The 17,073-nt window shown below is 38.6% G+C and overlaps 1 long non-coding RNA gene across 4 annotated transcripts in view; it reads left to right on the plus strand.

The window, feature by feature from the left end:
- Window positions 1–17,073, plus strand: part of LOC140513475 (uncharacterized) — a 183,875-nt gene that overhangs the window by 115,885 nt on the left and 50,917 nt on the right. For 3 of the 4 annotated variants that reach the window (XR_011970193.1, XR_011970191.1, XR_011970194.1), the window contains one exon: window positions 11,068–11,399. The exons of the other annotated variant lie outside the window; for it this stretch is intronic. This is a non-coding gene — a long non-coding RNA (uncharacterized lncRNA). Of the gene's footprint in view, window positions 1–11,067; window positions 11,400–17,073 lie in introns of those variants that run through there. 4 annotated transcript variants of the gene reach the window in all.

A 17,073-nucleotide genomic window follows, 5' to 3' on the forward strand; every position in this document is an offset into this window, starting at 1 on the left:
CTCCTTGACCTTGCCATGTACTTGACCCAGACTGCAAGGGAGTCCTAAACTCAGAATTTCTTATTCTTAGACCCGTGATCTTTTCACTGTATCCCACTGATACAAAGGGAAAGATAGAGAAGCTTGGGACAGAAATGGGTGTTGTTAGATGAGAATCACTTAATAAATTCTTGTTGGTTGCTGGTGACAGCTCCTGCATCTCTACCTGTATCTGGACCTGTGTTTAGCCATGGAAAGGAACAATACTAGCATTGGTAGTCCCTCAATCATTTTTCTTGTGTGTGTGAAGAAGAGGGGAAAGGAAGAAAAAGAAGATAGGGAGGTAGCAACAAAAGGGGTGGAATGTCAACATGGGTATGGTGATTTTAGTTGTCTGGTTATTTGTGCCTCACCTTTGTGCCAGCCCTATAAGGAATGCAACCAGGAGAAGAAATGACACCTGAGTTCCCTCTCCTTCTACTTTCTCTCTTCGTGCCCTTCTCCTACTGCATCATGCTGCCCTAAGTAGAGCTAGCACCACTTGGGAGGAGTCTATGATGACCATTAGGGTACAGTGGAAGAAGTACTGGATTGGAAGTCAAGAGGATCTGAGTTCAAATCCCAGCTCTATGGCCTGTGTATCCTTGGGAAACATACTTAAATTCTGTAGGTGTCAGTTCTTTAATTTGTAAAATGTAGGCTTGATTGGACTATGACCCCTAAGGCCCCTCCTAGTTCTAATTTGATGATCCAGCTGCTATTGCTAACCAATTGAGCTCTAGCAAAGATGGCTCTCATAGTCAGCCCAGTAGAGGCTAATATAATTAGCAATCAAGGTTAAATGAAGATGTTGCATTGAGTTGTTGAACATAAACAACATTTGTTTTCCACGAAGCAAATACCTACGTAATTTTTTTCTGCTCCATAAAACTATTATAGCATCCAATTTGGTCATCAAAGGAAGTAGGAGAACAAAGGAAGTCCTCCATGACTCTCTGTCTTGTGTTGCAGACCTACTTACTCCAAGGTCCATCCTCAGACTAAATTGTGAGGTTGGAAAGAGTTGATCACAAGCAATTTCCCCTTTCCTCTTTTAGTAGAACAGTTCTTATTCCTTATTCCATTTGCATGTGGATCCTGGTTTGGTCATCCCAAATATTTCTAGTTTCAGTATTATTGGTAGAAATGGCGCAGCTGGACAGGCAGGTAAGGGGGGCTGTAAGCATTAAAAAGAGAAGGTAACACAAAAGAAGAAGATATCAATGAAAATAGAATACTGTACATCTGGGGAGAGATTCCGTGACCTTTATAGGTTATCTCATCACAATTACATTCTCAAAATCACACAATTTCAAAGCTGAGAAGACTTCTTGACGATTTAGTAAACTCCAGTCATGGAACAGGTAAGGAAAGCAATGTTCAGAGCTTTTGTTACAGTTAGAGTTTAAGTTACTTGAGGACAAGTACTTGTAATTGTCTATTTATGTCAAATGCCTAGTCAACTATCTTGAATAGCATGGGTACTGCTGAATGCTTGTCGAATGTTGAATGAGTAGCAAGACAGAGTAGAGCCCAGTTTCCAGAGACTTCTTCTGGAGCTCTTGCTATTACACAAAAGCTGGGATTGTTTTTCGTATATCCAACTGAGATCCCTCTTGCTGGGATCTAAGGTTATTTCCTCTCAGTTTGGCCTTAGCCTGGCAATAGACCAGTTGATTGTATTTTACCGGTGTGAACATTAACAGCCCTCTCCAAACAAATTCCTTTGGTTTAAGGCTGCCATCTTTGTTGTCTATTCAGACTACTGAATACTTTAATTGTAAAGGTCTTTGAGAGACAATAAGAATAATAGCATTTATTTAGCACTTACTATGTGCCAGACATTGTAGTACACACTTTACAAATATTACCTCTTTTAATTTTCACAACAATCCTGTGAGGTAGAGGCTATTTTCCATTTGAGGAAACTGAGGTAAGTTGGAGTTCAATGACTTGCCAAACTTTTGCATAGCTGGTAAGTATCAGACCAGATTCAAACTCAGGTTTTCCTGATTTCAGATCTGTTGCCCTATCCACTGAACCACTTAGATATCAAGCAAATCTCTATGAAGTATCTATTCTTCAGTTTCTTTTGTAAAAGAAGAAGTCTTTATTCTGAGGCTATCAGAGGGTTGGGCCCATGTTCCCCAAGGGAATGCATATTTCAACCCATACAACAAAATCTCAACTTTGTGGAAGCGTGATGATGCCTTCAGTGAATCACGTTGTTCTTAACCAAGAGAATGGTCAATTGTTAAATCTGAACATATACTCTCTTGTTGTATTTGACCTCCCCTAAATCTTGCACACCTTAGTGAAGAAGCTCCTCTCCCCACCTCTCTCCCATCTGCCTCATTACTGATCTCACTGAGATTCCATTCCCTTTTGACAGCCCCTTTCCTTAGAAGGGCATGTTCTGCTCCTTCATTGCCTCCACGATGTTTTTGGACCTTTCTTTATAGACGTGACTATACGTGCAAGTACACCCACAGTCACCCATACACAAAGATGATAAAAGAACAAAAGTTTTGTCTTTGGAGGAAAATTCTCACTCTGCTCAGGTACTGTAGGTGTCTCATTTTATATTCCTGTTGAAAATGTAAGCAGAGCCCTGAATAGCAATTTCCCATGATGCTTCAGAATAGACCTTCTTAAAAGTATGAATCCTTCCCCAAAGGAAATGAAAGAGCTATTTAAAACAAGTAATCTATCCATTTAGAACTCCCCATGATCTGAAGAACATTTCTTATGGTGGTGACTAAGAGGAAGACAGGCAAAGAAATTTTAAAAATGAATTTCAAAGGATATTTTGGACCCATCAGCATGCATGGGGTCCAAACATAGAAATTCAATACCATTTATCATTTGCCAGAAGAGATAATTCACCTTCAGAAATCTCGAAGTGAAGGTATTACTTTCAAAGTTGGAAAATGAAACTCATTCTTAATTACTGCTAGCCACTCAGCATTAAATTTTCTCATATCCTTTACTTTCTCAGGGCAACAGTCAACTTGAACTCTTCTATCTATCCCTAGATAACAATAACTGACATTTGTTTGGAAGGTCAGGGTTAGCATCACATTTTACAGACATTATCTCATTTGAGCCTAACAAAAACCCTCTGTATAGGTATATTAGTTACTATACCCATTGCCGTGTTTCAGTGACAGACAAGGAGAGGTTAAATTACATGTCCAAGGTCACCCAACTGGTGAGAGTCAAAGATGGGTTTGGAACTGAAGTCTTCCTGTCTCGAAGTCCACTGTAGCACTTAACCCCCTATCCTAAATTAGTCTATAAACTCTGTTGTTGAGTTGTTTTGTGTCACATCCAACTCTTTGTGATTCTATTTGGGGTTTTCATGGCAATGATAGTAAAGCTGTTTGCTGTTTCCTTCTCCAGCTCACTTTACAGATGAGGAAACTGAGGCAAACAGGGTTAAATGACTTTCCAAGGGTTATAGAGCTAGTAAGTGTCTGAGGCCACATTTGAACTCAGGTCTTCCTGCCTCCAGGCTTGGCACTCTATCCACTTTGCCATAAAGATAGATCACCAATTTTTCTCTCTAGTAGAGTACTTAGTTCTGCTTCTAATTCTGGATTTGTAGGGTTGCAGTCTCTGTTCAGGGTCTAACCACTCTAAACCTGGACCACCATCAGTTTTCTAGCTGACTTTTCTTGCATATAGCCCTTTTTCTTCCAACCTCTCCTACGTATTCATCAATAAGGCTCATTTCCTTAAATGGTATTTTGGGCATGTCATTTCCCTGATGAGGTACCTACAAGGACTCTCTCTTGTTTCTTGTGTCACAGTCAAATTCATTCTTCATTAATAATTATTTACATTGTACTCTGACTTTTTCATAGTACCTTAACATTTAGCATGTACATTTTTAGTCTTGTAACAACTCTGTGAGGTAGGTTCTTCATCTCTGTGAGGTAGGTTATCTCCATCTTACAGCTGAAATGGATCGTCATTCTTTGTAATGTCTAAGCACATTTATTTACTGTTTCTTGCTCACTCCCGTTTCTAAGATTTCAAAATTTTATTTCTTTTAATACATATGCCTTATTTCTCTTTTCTACTCTGCCTCTCCCATCCTTAAGATACTTCCCTAAACTTACCTCCTCCATAAAGACTAGTCCAACTAATTTCACCAATATCTATTCACTCCCATCACTCTAGAAACTCTTCATCTTTCATATATATTAACTGTCATATCCCAAATGAATGAAAAGTGAAAGACTCTTGAGACTCAAACAATGAAGCTAAAATTGTGGGACAAGAAGTGATAGGGTTGAGATTTGGTTTGGGGAGGTCCTTTTTGACATCACTGCATATGGTAGTATGTAAGCTGCCTTCTTTACTTAAGTCCCCTAATCATAAAGCTGGCCCTGAGTACGAGATTAACTCAACTCCATGCAATTTCACAAACATTTTTAAATATCCCAAGTGCAGAGAGAGGAGAAGCACCTAGTGGATAAGGAAGTCCTGGGTTCAAGACCTGCCTCTGACAGCTATTAGCTGTTTGACCTGGGAAAAATCACTTAACCTTTCCATGTCCCAGGTAAGTCTCTAAGACTTCAGATTACAGATCCATGGCCATCTGACTTTGTGAAGAAAACCTCTACTCTGGTTCTTCCCCTATACCAATGAAATCAAAGCTCTCCCTGTTTCTCAGGCTGTCCCTCCCTCCAAAATAAATCAAAAGTAAGAAACAAAATCAGCATACTATGCTATGATGTACAATCTCATCACTTTGGCAATATCTTTCAGGGATGAAGACTGACAACTTCATCCATGCCTGTTAATCCTGTGCGACTCATGTCCATATCCTCCCATAAATTTACCACAGATGTCCAAAATGTGCCAGAGTCCTTCCTCACTTTCTTCTAATATTGTGAGCTCTCCACCCATTATCCTTTGCCCTTGTCACATCACCAGCACATCTTGCCTTCCTATTGTACAGTCCTGTGATGAAGCCTTTTATATCTGTTCTGTTTAGAACTTACTTATTGGTCATGTTCTGTGACCTGCTCTCGTTTATCATGTACTTCTTAATTTCTCTATGTATGATATTTTGCTTTAATTCTTGGGAGACTGATGCTAGACTAAAGATACAAAAATGAAAAACAACAGAATTTCTGTCCTCAGGGAGCTTAGAACTTATTAAATATGGGTCATTTTCAATTGATGAGGAAATGCAGCAAGAGATGATTTAAAGGAAAGTTAAGGATCCATGTTCAACAGAAAAAAGTGGTAAGCTCAGTAAACTTTATAATAGTTATCAAAGGTTCCAAATAATATAAAATAGTATAGTTTCTGAAGGGATGATGATTTCCTTGAAGAAACCATTAGACTGGTGCTAGTAGAAAGAAGATACTAAACTAAGGAGCAACGGTTGGTAGCAGTTGCCAATTTAATGCCACATAGAATTTTTTCTCAACATAGCTATAAAGTACTTTTTAATGCCTGTTTGGCAGATTGGGGAAATTCAAGCAGGACAGCTGAGGTCATAGGATCATAGATTTTAGAGACAGGAGTGACAATCAAGCTCTCTTATTCCATTTTCTCCACTTTACAGATGAGAAAACTGAGGTTCAGATAAGTTTAGTGATTTACTCAAAGTTTGCTATCCTAATATGGCAGAGTGAGGATTTGAACTCAGCTCCTATCATTCTAACACCAGAGCTTTTATCACTATTCATTACTGCTTCCAAAATATTATAGCATTTAATGAGGGGAAGGGTTTGAAATGGAAAAGTGATCAATGTGACACTCAAACCCACATCCTTCAAAGTAAGAGTCTTGGGTTTTACCAACCAACCTAACTGGGAAACTTCTGGAGTAGAGAAATGAAAGTCATTTGTCACTTTGTTTTTCTTGTCTAAATCTCAAAGGGGGAATTTTTGTTTGAGAAACACTTTATGGATAGTGCCCAGTCTTCAAGATGAGAGGAAATAAACAATTGGACCATAGCTGAAAAACTCCTCTGAAAATGTTTGTAAGAAAGAAACCTAATCACAGCATTGGACCGACTATCGGTCCATCAAATATCAGTCTCAACTCATCACTGAGGCACTTTTTAAATCGGGTAGTGTACTGTCTTACATTTCCCTTAATAGGGCTGCTTCCCTCCAGACCATGCAGCACACCTGCAGGCAGGTTTCTTCCGGTATTTGCTTACAGGAAGGTCATTAAAAGGCAGTGCAAATTAGGGCAGTCCCCCCTAGCAGCAGCAATTAACCTTCAGCAACCTGGCAGCAAAGCATTAACCTTCCCCATAGTTAAAGAAGAAATAATAGTGTCTCTCTCTCTCTCTCTCTCTCTCTCTCTCTCTCTCTCTCTCTCTCTCTCTCTCTCTCTCTCTCTCTCTCTCTCTCTCTCTCTCTCTGTCTCTCTCTCTCTCTGTCTCTGTCTCTCTCTCTCTCTCTGTCTCTCTCTCTCTCTGGCTCTCTGTCTGTCTGTCTGTCTCTCCCTCTCTCCGTGTCTCTGTCTCTCATTTCCCCCTCCTCTCTTTGTCCCTCTCTACAGCCCTCCTCTCTCTCTCTGTCTTTGTCTTTTCCTCATTCTGTCTTTGTAACCTCCATTTCACTTTGTTGTGGGAGCTTAGAAACCTCGCATATCAAATAAGTAAATAAGATGTGGAGATGATGGTGACTATAACTTCTTGTCAGGATTTAAGTGTCAAAGAGGGCAACTGGACATAGCCTCTGCAGACTCTCTGTCACCTAGGGTTTTTCTTTTGCTCCAGGCCCACCCCAGGGTGGAGAGATCCTGGCACCAGTGCTGATGCCTCCTGTGACAGGTGCCACTGAGGCCCGTCACCCATACAGTGCCCTTGCAGGTGCGCTCTCGACTGCCCATCCATCTCTTTCACATCCTTCTCTCTGTTGTGAAGGAATGAAGCCTGCCCTCTCTGCAGGAGACAGTAAACAGTGAGTTAACTCATCCTTCATCCCTTATGTCAAGGGCAAGCTGTTGATGAATGTTCAGGGATTGACATGACACTGGTCAGATCCTATATAATATCACCTCATTCTTTTTTCCCCTCTTAGTCTTAGTTTTCTTTTGAGAAAGAAAACAAATTTTATACACCATTTAAAAATATTTCTCTTCCCCTCCAAGCATTTCATCTAGAAATGGTAAAGTTCAAAATCAAAAATAGCTACTCTCAGAGAGATGGATAATTGTGCCCCAGATAATGCCTTGCCAAGTTGCGACACATTTAATTCAAAGGGCAGCACTTTTGTGTCCCCCTTAACCTGCTCACACTGATACTTTTTTCTGGAAAGAACAGGGAAGGTTTTTAATCTGATCTTAATAAATACCAAATAAAATGAACATTTCTATCTACAAAATAAAGTAGGTGATAAATAATTGCACACGAAATCATGGACAGCATATAAAAGTTTTTTTAATTTTAAGTATATGATAAATTTGATAGGTTGCTTTTAATGGGCTCATCAGCTTTTCCTTCTGAACATCCTTCTGTTTACTTCTATATATTTAAAACAGTGCTTCAATGACTCTCCTCTTTCTTTTTTTGGGTGATACTATTGCTAGCCTTGCATTTTTCTTACCCCTATTCTCCCCTGGGGAGAGGGGGAACAAAACCCTTGTAGCATATATGCATAGTCAAGAAAAACAAATACATGTATCGGTCATCTCCAAAAATGTATGTAGTATTCTGGACTTTGAAAACATCTCCTCACTTTCAGATGACGGTGAGTCCTCTGGAATCCTAGCTGGTCATTTAACTGTTCAAATATCCTGAGTCTTTCAAAGTTCTTGCTATTATTTTTTTACAATGTTGTTATTATTGTACAAATAGTATCGTCCTGCATCAGTTCACACAAGTCTTCCCATGGTTCTCTGAAAATCACCCCTGTCACCATTTCTTATGGCATAATATTATTTTATTACATCTATATATCATGTTATTTAGCCATTCTCCAGTGAATGGGTAGCCCCTTAGTTTCTGATACTTTGGTACAAAAAATAGGATTGCAGTTTCTATATATTTGGTACATAGAGGCATCGCCCTTCTTTCTTGGATATTTTAGGATGTAAGCCTAGCAGTGGTGTTGCTTTACCAAAAGGTTTGCCCAGTTTTATTGACTTTTGGGATATAGTTGCAAAAAAAGAACAGGAAAGTTAAAAAGATGAAGTAAAGATACCAATGGTTTTTGGATCACACAGGTCAACTAGATTCATGTGCTTTAGAGGAAAAAAGTTTATCTGGAAGTTTTAAAGCTTTCCTGGCTCTGCAGGATCAAGGAATCTGGGGACAAAGTGTTTTGTTTTGTTTTTTAACTTCTGAAAAACCATTTTCAGATGGCCGTTAAATTACTAGGCAAGGTTGGTGCAGAGCAATTCTGGGAATATATTTATGGTGGTCACAAGAAGATACCCGTGTCACGGTGCTTCTTATTGGATAAACAATTTGGGATTGAATATGAATTCCAATAAAGTGAATGGAAGCCAAGATTGCCACAATCTCTGAGAAATCATCATTAATCGAAATGTGCCTGTTGAGATGCAGTTGTATTGATGAGCTCCTATTTATTGGACCTGGACAGGAGACAAATGTATAACTACACACTTATTGCAATCTACATTGGCTAGCATCTCCTCTCCTCATCTCTTATTTTGTTTTTAAAGAACATTATTATTACACCATCTGTCATCATGGCATCCCTTATGGGAACACTTCCCCGATCCCCAATTGTATATTTCCCTTTTGGGACTTTAGGTTGCCCTTTGCTTTGCACCTGCCCAGTGCACTTATTTTGATCATAGTTGTTTCTGTATGACTCTTCTTCTTGGTCTTGATGAACTAGTCCAATTAAAAAAAATATGCTATCCTATTTAAACAGTTGTTCTAGCAAATTGTCTCCTAAATTGTTGGGCTGAAGCGGGGGAAAGAAGCAACTTTCAGTAGCTGCAAGAGAACACAGTTGTCTATGATTTCAAAGATTTAATAAAAAGCAATAGAAACTTGCATTAGGATTGGGGTTTGGTCATGTCAGGAGGTTGAGAGAGCTAGAGCAGTGATGGAAAGTACTTTGGAGAGCTGTTCCATTTGTGGGTTGACTGAAAGTGAAAGAATAGTACTGCCCTTGGGAAGTGAGTCCAAGAGTCCAAGCAGAGAATGTATGAGGTGACTTGCTAGGCAGTTCTCTTTCTCCTTGCTACAATTCCCCATCATCCTTCTTTTCCAGCCCCATGCAGCTTAAATGCCAGCAGGGTCAGCTGGGGAAAAAGAATGTAAGACCAGATTGTCATGCATATTACATCTGAATCCCTGGGTTTTGAGCTTTTCTCTGTTCTATTTTGGGGACAGCTAGGTGGCTCACTGGATAGAACACTGAGCTTGGAGTTGGGAATCCCTGAGTTCAAATCTGGCCTCAAGCACTTATTAGCTACATGACTCTCAACAAATCATTCTCCTTCCCTTGCCTTGAGCCACTGGAGAAAGAAATAGCAAGCCACTACAGTACATTTGCCAAGAAAACTCCAGGGAAAGCATCGGCATACTATGGTTCATGGGTTCATGAAGAATTGGACACAGCTGAAGTATTCAACAACTGTTCCCTTTTGGGAAGATTGTTCTGTTTCAGGGTATATGATGAACCAGGCCATGGGTCATATATATGATCTAGGATGGGAGTTCTTGAATCCCTTGGCATAAACCCTGAACAAGTTGGAGTATAAGAAATGTTTGTTGAATTGATTTGACTCATGTTTGAAATATGAATGAATGAAAAAGATATTAAGCTTTCTGTGTTTAATTAAGTTCTTTGTGTATAAGTTAAGAATCCAACACTTTGATTTTGATTGAAAAGCCTGTTCAAGTTCACTTTAGTGGCTCTTATTATTTTTGTTAAATTTTGTTACTTGAGCGTAGCTATTTGATCTTTATAGAATGTAAGCTCCTTGAGGACAGGGACTTTTTTTCTTCTTCTAAATGTTATGATAATGGTATGATATTGAATTCATTGGTATGTCAATACTTCCATGTTTGTCTTCTGGTTTAACTAGATTTTTTTGTATGTCTTTCTGTAAAACCTACCCACAGGATTTAACCTATAATCTAGGAACCTTTTTCTGGTTATTTTAATCTCTCGGATACCAGGGCAACAATCAGGTTATACAACATTTGTCCCTCACTTTCAATATATGACTTGCCCATCTCCATGTCTAATCATCTACATTTTTGATGCTGACTTTTATCCCTGGTAGTGTAGAGTTATTGGTAAGATGCTTTGTTCCACTTATACTCACTAAGTGTTTCTCTCTCCTCCTTGGGTCAACTGGATTGGCAGCTTTTCTGAGATCATGGCACTCGATAATTGGCAATCATATAGAATAACCAGAAGAATATTGGCTAAGATTATGATCTGAGGGACTCATGAAATAGGTCGTTTCCATAACTAAGTGATGATAATTTAAAATGTATATGTTGGGCACTGTGCTAGAAGCTATAAGAAAAATCAGCATTGGTCTCAGTCCCCTACATCCTGCCCTCAATGAAAAGATATTTTTTAGATACATACAGTCCCCAAACCTTAGATGTTTGCAGAGGCAGATAAGAATGGAGAGATGCCTAGAGGCAACAGGGCAGCACAGTGAACAGAACACTGAACCCACAGCCAAGAAAATCAGAGTTTAAAACCAGTGTCAGATATTTACCAACTGTGTGTTCCTAGGTAAGTCACTTAATTACTGTCTACCTCAGTTTTCTCATCTGTGAAATTGTGATAACAATAGCTCCTAGCTCCCAGGGTTATTGTGAAGATAAAATGAGATAATAGAATATCTTTGCAAGCTGCAAGTGCTATATAAATAATAATACAATAAATGAGATACTCTAATACCGGTATCATACTACCAAGATAGAATGATCTCATTTTTAACAGACACTGCCTGGAGCTGACCATTGTTTTCTAAGTTCGTGGGGTTTTTTGATTTATTTATTTTTTTGTTTTTAAAGCAGTGTGCCTCATTCATTACTTGTGTAAATGAAATACCCTCTCTGCCCTTCAGTTTCCTCACAGATAAAATGACAAGGTTGGACAAGAGGATATCCAAGGTCCATTTGAGATCTAAGTTCTGAGAACAAATTAAATATGATGAAAATACTCGCAGCTTCTATGATATTCATCAACCGACAATTGACAAACTGCAAGGACTTTTTGCCTGAAATTGATCAGGGGACTTCTCAGTCCTATTCCTTAGAGTTTTTCCTGTAAACTAGCTGGATGCTTTTGTGTGTGTGTGTGTGTGTGTGTGTGTGTGTGTGTGTGTGTGCGCCCGCACAGTTGTGTTTGATTGATTGCTTTTCCCACCCACAGTTACAACCAGTCCCATGAAACGTCTTTACCTTGCTTTACTTTTTGAGGAATTTGAGGAATGGGTGAAGGTAATGATGGTGATTTTTTCTTATTTTCTTGAAAGCAGATGTGTCACTTTCATCTTCGGTTCCCAGGCCTGACACATAGTAGGCACTTAATAAATGCTTCTTGATTGATTTTTAAAAAGGAATGCCAATGCGCTGATCAGAAAATCCAATTCCATGAATCATGGCTCCTGTCTAATGTCTGCCACTGTCAACTACCCAGCTAAAACACCCCCAAAAAGTATGAAATATGTTCTGCCATGCTAGGATGAAGGTTCTGACATGGGTTGCTAAATACTCTCCACCTTCATGTTAAGAATGATGGGTCTGTGGCTTCTGGCAATTGGGGCAAATGAGGGGAGGGGGTGACTTGACAAGGTTACTTAGCTCTGACTGGGAAATCAAGCAAAAGAAAAAAAAGGAAAGAAAGAGATGCATGTAATTTAGGAAAATAAATAAACATCCCTGACCATGTACTGAAAGCCTCCAGCGCCACCCGGACTGTTGAGTAAGTCCATTTTTGTCCTCTCGGTTCCTCTTTGTTTATGAGGATTTCTTAGTCCTTGCTGGCTGGTGGCACAATTTGCTTAGGCAGACAAGCAGGTATTATATGGAATAAGTTATTCTAAATAAAAAGGGTGATTAATCAAGGAAAATCAAACTGTGAGCCCTAGTATCACCCCTTCCTGCCTGGTCCCAGGCTCCCAATGTGTTTATTTAGTGTCACCCATAGTCTGTCATGGCTGACCTAAAACTATCAGAAACAGCCACAATGGCAGCCAAGCATAAACAAAAATCAGAACTGAAGGTGCAGAGGGACCTCCATTCCACAGATAAGATCTATTGTTGTAATAGCCCTTGATTATAAGGACCAAGAGACAGAGAGAGGAAAAAAAACAAATATTCAGACACGTTTCTGTTTATTTATACATGAAGTGTGGAGGAGGGGGAGGCAAATCATTTACAAAGAGGAAGGGAAAGAGGGAATAAGGTTTCATGGCATGTCAGGGTTTCTCAACAGTTTATAAAACAAGGTTCTGTGATAGCATAGGTTTGCTTGGGTTCTCTTTGTTTGCTTACTGACATTTTGCAATGCATTACAATCCCAGGCTGGAGGCCAGAGAGAGGGAAAATAAGAAAGGGAAAGAAGACAGAAACTGGGAAAGATCATCTGGGGAAAAGATTGCTTCCTTGCCATATACCTACTCCAAAGAATATGCACGCGTTGGCTTCACATCAGACGTTCTTAACCTTTTTTGTGCCAATCACCCCTTTGCAAGATTATAGTTTTAAATGAATAAAATAAAACACACAGGATTACAAAGAACATTAACTATATTGAAATAAAGATGTTTATTTTAATAAATAATTTCAAATGCATAAATTTTCAATAAAGATGTCGTTTTTCATCCAAGTTCATGGATCCCAGGTTAAGAAACATTGCTTTAGGTAAGTGTTGAACAGTTCAAGTTAAAAAATATAGTTTAGTTAGAATTCAAGGGTATGGTAGAGACAGCTTGAATTGATTCAAGAAAACCAACAGCTAAATTTTCAGTGAGAGCATTTATACTTCACAAACAGGCAAACACTATGAATCAGTGAGTGGTTCATTCTTCTGTTGATTATTTAGATTTAAGAAAGTGTGATGGAGAAAATGCTGATATAACATAGGTTAAATTTAAAAAAATGTGTCATGTGTACACTTTATTTTGGCAAGCTGGTTGTTAAACCTTTATCAGCACTTCCTAGGTGTGTTTCTCAAGTAAGTAAGCTCCAATAGGTATTACAGATTGCAGTATGAAAGTCTTTTTCTTATATAACCCAGGGCTCAATTTTATTTGCCTAAATGTTTTCTTATTGGTGGAGACTGATTAATGACAGCTACTTGCCTATATGAGGAATGAGGCTGTCAAGAGTTTGAGAGAGGAAAGATCCTAATTCTTCTGGTTTCCAGCTTTGAAAAGAGATATGCAGTTCTAGGTTCTCTTCATGGAAAGGGCCCTGAACAAAGAGACTCTGGGAAGAAGCAGGAAGTGAAAGAAAGTAGAATTTCACTGTCACTCAAGCTCTTGCCCTTCATGCAGGAGTGGGCCTCTAGTAAAACATTCCCAAGATGAGAAGTGCCTATTTCAAGTTATTTGAAAGAAGTTGCCCCTTCTTTGTGGGGTCTTAAGCTCTTTCTCTTCCATAGAATTCTTTTCAGTACTTTTTTGAGAAGAAGATTAACAAAAAATTACTTTCAGATGCATTGAATGAGCACAGGGCTTCAACAATGAATTTGGTCCCTACATCAAAATAGAGAACGGATTTACTCACACCTTTTCAAAACCCTACAAGTTCTGATTTGTTCTGGGAACGTATCCTAACACTGTTTGATGGAACTTAGTCATTCCTGAACATATCATAGAATCAAAGAGCTAGACCTGGAGGGATCCCAAAAATCACTTTAGTACAAACTCTCCCTTTATGTATGAGGAAACTGAGGCCAGGTAGGTAATATCATTTGACCCACATCACATAGCAAGCATTAGAAGCTTGATTTGAACTTAGGTCATTGGACTCTACAGCCAATTCCCTTTTCATTGTACGATATCATGGGGTCGAATTTACCCATCTGGGGAAAGCAAGATATATATATATGCTTGTCCTGGTAGCGTTCCATTTTCAATTTTTAGACGTACCTCAGGTTTATTTTCAGTATGTCCCTCCCTCCTGCCTACCCCAACCAGAGAGACATTCCTTTTAGCAATGAAAATAAAAATAAAATCAAAAATTTAAAAAAGGGGAAAAGGGCAGCCCAAGGCCATCACCAATTCATCAATCAAGTATGATGTTATATGTTATACTTCACCTCTACCTCCATTGTCTGAAAAGATGGAAGGAAAATGTATTCTCATATCTCCTTTTTGGAGCTAAAATAGCGTTTCAATTTATAAAATGGATAAAAAGGAAGGACGAGGAACTTCTAACAGGATACCAGTATTGAAGAGAGATATTTTATTGTTCTCTGTTGGTCAATTATGGGGACAAATGAGAACAAGGACTTCTCCCCAATCTGTTTTGTGTAGCCCGTACTGTATTACGTTTCATTCTGAAGAGTAAAGTTCTAATGTTTTATAACACTCTGATGCTCAAAAGGGAGTTTGCTGGTAAGGTACTTAGCACTAAATGTGTATCCATTTTGGTAGCCTGACCTCACTCCAGAGTACAAATTAATTTCAATAATCTCAGTTTTACACCCAGGAATTGGACTCATTCTCCAAGGGACTGGTAGAAATAACAGTCTCTGCTCCAGGGAAGGGGAGAATGAGGTAAAGTGGTTAACAAGAAGCCCTCCCCTAAAACTCAGAGGACTCTTTCGGCTAAGACTGTGAAAATTCCTGCTGCTGTTTTCACTTGCATCTCTGGATGAGAGAAGATTTTCATTAGCCTATTGAATGTTGGAGGGTGGGTTATTGTGGTGGTTGTGGGAAATGACCCCTTGAGGGGAGGATGTGTTTGAAAGAAGAGGAAAGTAGGCAAAGTCGTCTTGGCCTCACTCTTCACGATAAGTCCACGAAGGTGAGTTCCCAGGGCAAAGCCAGATGGTCAGCCCAAGACTAATGTTAACATATGAGATGCTTCAGTACATTTCCTCCCACTTTTTAAAAAATATGAATTTCTCCTTCAGAGATTCTCCAGAGTGATCTAGTTTCCAGAGACACCAAGCTAGTTCTAATGGAGAGCACCACCTGTCCCTGCTTTTGTTTGGAACTTAATATGCTATTTCCTTTCCCTTGCTTCTTTTTTTCTTTTCAAAGTATTGCTATCGCATTCTATGTTGGAGCTGTTATTTCCATATTGTACTTATTTGTGAAGGAATTCTTAGGTTTACATATATTATCAATTGCACTAGAGACAGTTTAGGTTGAAAAACGATCCCTTTAGTTAACCTGTCATTGTATATACTATTTTTACTTGTGCTCTATCAAGCTGTGTTCTATGTTCAAGAAATATCAGTTCAGCTCAATCTATTCAGCCCAATAAGCTCTTATTAAAACATGTAATAATGTCTGTATAGCACTAGATGCTGGGGAGATGACAAAAACAAAGTAGTCTCTGCCCTTAAAGGGCTTACGTTCTTCTGAAAGAGTTAGTATGTTGAGAAGAAAAAAAAGTCCCTTTTCATATTCATGCTTATTCCAATTCATCAAAGTCAAGAATTCTTAACCCTTTAGTGTGTCATGGACCTGTCTGGCAGATCGGTGAATCTATGAACCCCTTCCAAGAGAAATGTTTGTTACCTCCATTCATGACTGAAGGAAATGCTACATGACAGTGAAAATAAGGATGTAATTTTTTCCCATCCAAATGCATAGACCACCTGAAATTTATCCATAGACCCATGGACCACAGGTTAAGAACTTCTGATCTAAGGCTTTTATTATTAATTTTTTAATCTTTCCTCTTCCACAGATTCAATTGCATGATGAGGTAAGATGGAGTCACAGATTTGGAGTCAGGAAGAGTTTGTGTTTACGATTTGCTTTTTCAATTTACCGATCCTGTGGGCAAGTCACAACCTCCTTGAGCCCTATTTTCTCATCTGGAAACTAGGGCTATTAATGCCTCTAGGACTCCTCTCACAGAGCAGTCAAGAAACTCAAATGAAATAATTTAATGGGCATTGATAGAAGGAGTCTCCAAAGTCTTAGTGCAATCAAAGATTCTAATAGCCTAAAACCTTAAGGTCCTTAAAGCATTGTACATCAATTTCCTTGTTTGAGCCCTTTGAGGGAGGTACTTTGAGTTTTCTTATCTACATTTTATATGCAATGAAGTTAGGACTCAGAGAGGCTAAGTAATTTGCCCATGGTCACACAGCAATCAGACACCAAGGTAGATTCTGAGTTGGTTTTTCAAAGTCTAGGTAGTAGATGTAAAAAGTATATTGAAAACTTAAAAGATCTATATACATGTCAATTGTTATAACAGGAAATCAGAAGATTTAGGTTTATATGGCTCCTTTACTGACTAACAGTGGAACCTGGGTGTGGGTCTCAGTGGTTGTTGTTATTGCCCCCCAACATTTGTGAAATGAGGGGAGTAATTAGGTGATCCCTAAGATTTCTTCCAATTCTGAAAGCAATGATCCCAAGTCTTCCTTGATTAAGGTTATATTGGCATGGGGGTAATCAAATGGAATTGAAATGGAAAGATCCCTTTTAATTTGTTCATCTACTTCTGCTCATATGGGGCTGTTTGGACCTAATTTAGAACTTGGACTATATAATGGTCAGAATCAGAGATAAAGAGACAATGCAGACTAAAGTAAAAATTGTTAACCAAAAGCCACAATTATGATTAAGCCAAAAACTGAATAATTAGAATTCTATTAATTTTTTTGTTCTTCTGTTATAAATATTTGGGAGCTAATGTAAGGCACCATTCCTTGAATAGATATCAGATAAACATTTTGTTTAATGTTATAGTATTTTATTTTTTTCCAATGACAAGTAAAGACAATTTTCAACATTCATTTTTTTTAAAGATTTTGCATTCCAAATTTTTCTTCCTCCTTCTCTCCCCTCCCTTCTCTCCAAGATGGCAAACAATCTGATATAGGTTATACGCATAAAATCATGTAAAACATGTTTCCACATTAGTTATGTCAT

The sequence above is a fragment of the Notamacropus eugenii genome, chromosome 7 (genome assembly GCF_028372415.1).
Source record: "Notamacropus eugenii isolate mMacEug1 chromosome 7, mMacEug1.pri_v2, whole genome shotgun sequence".
Lineage (NCBI taxonomy): Eukaryota > Metazoa > Chordata > Mammalia > Diprotodontia > Macropodidae > Notamacropus > Notamacropus eugenii.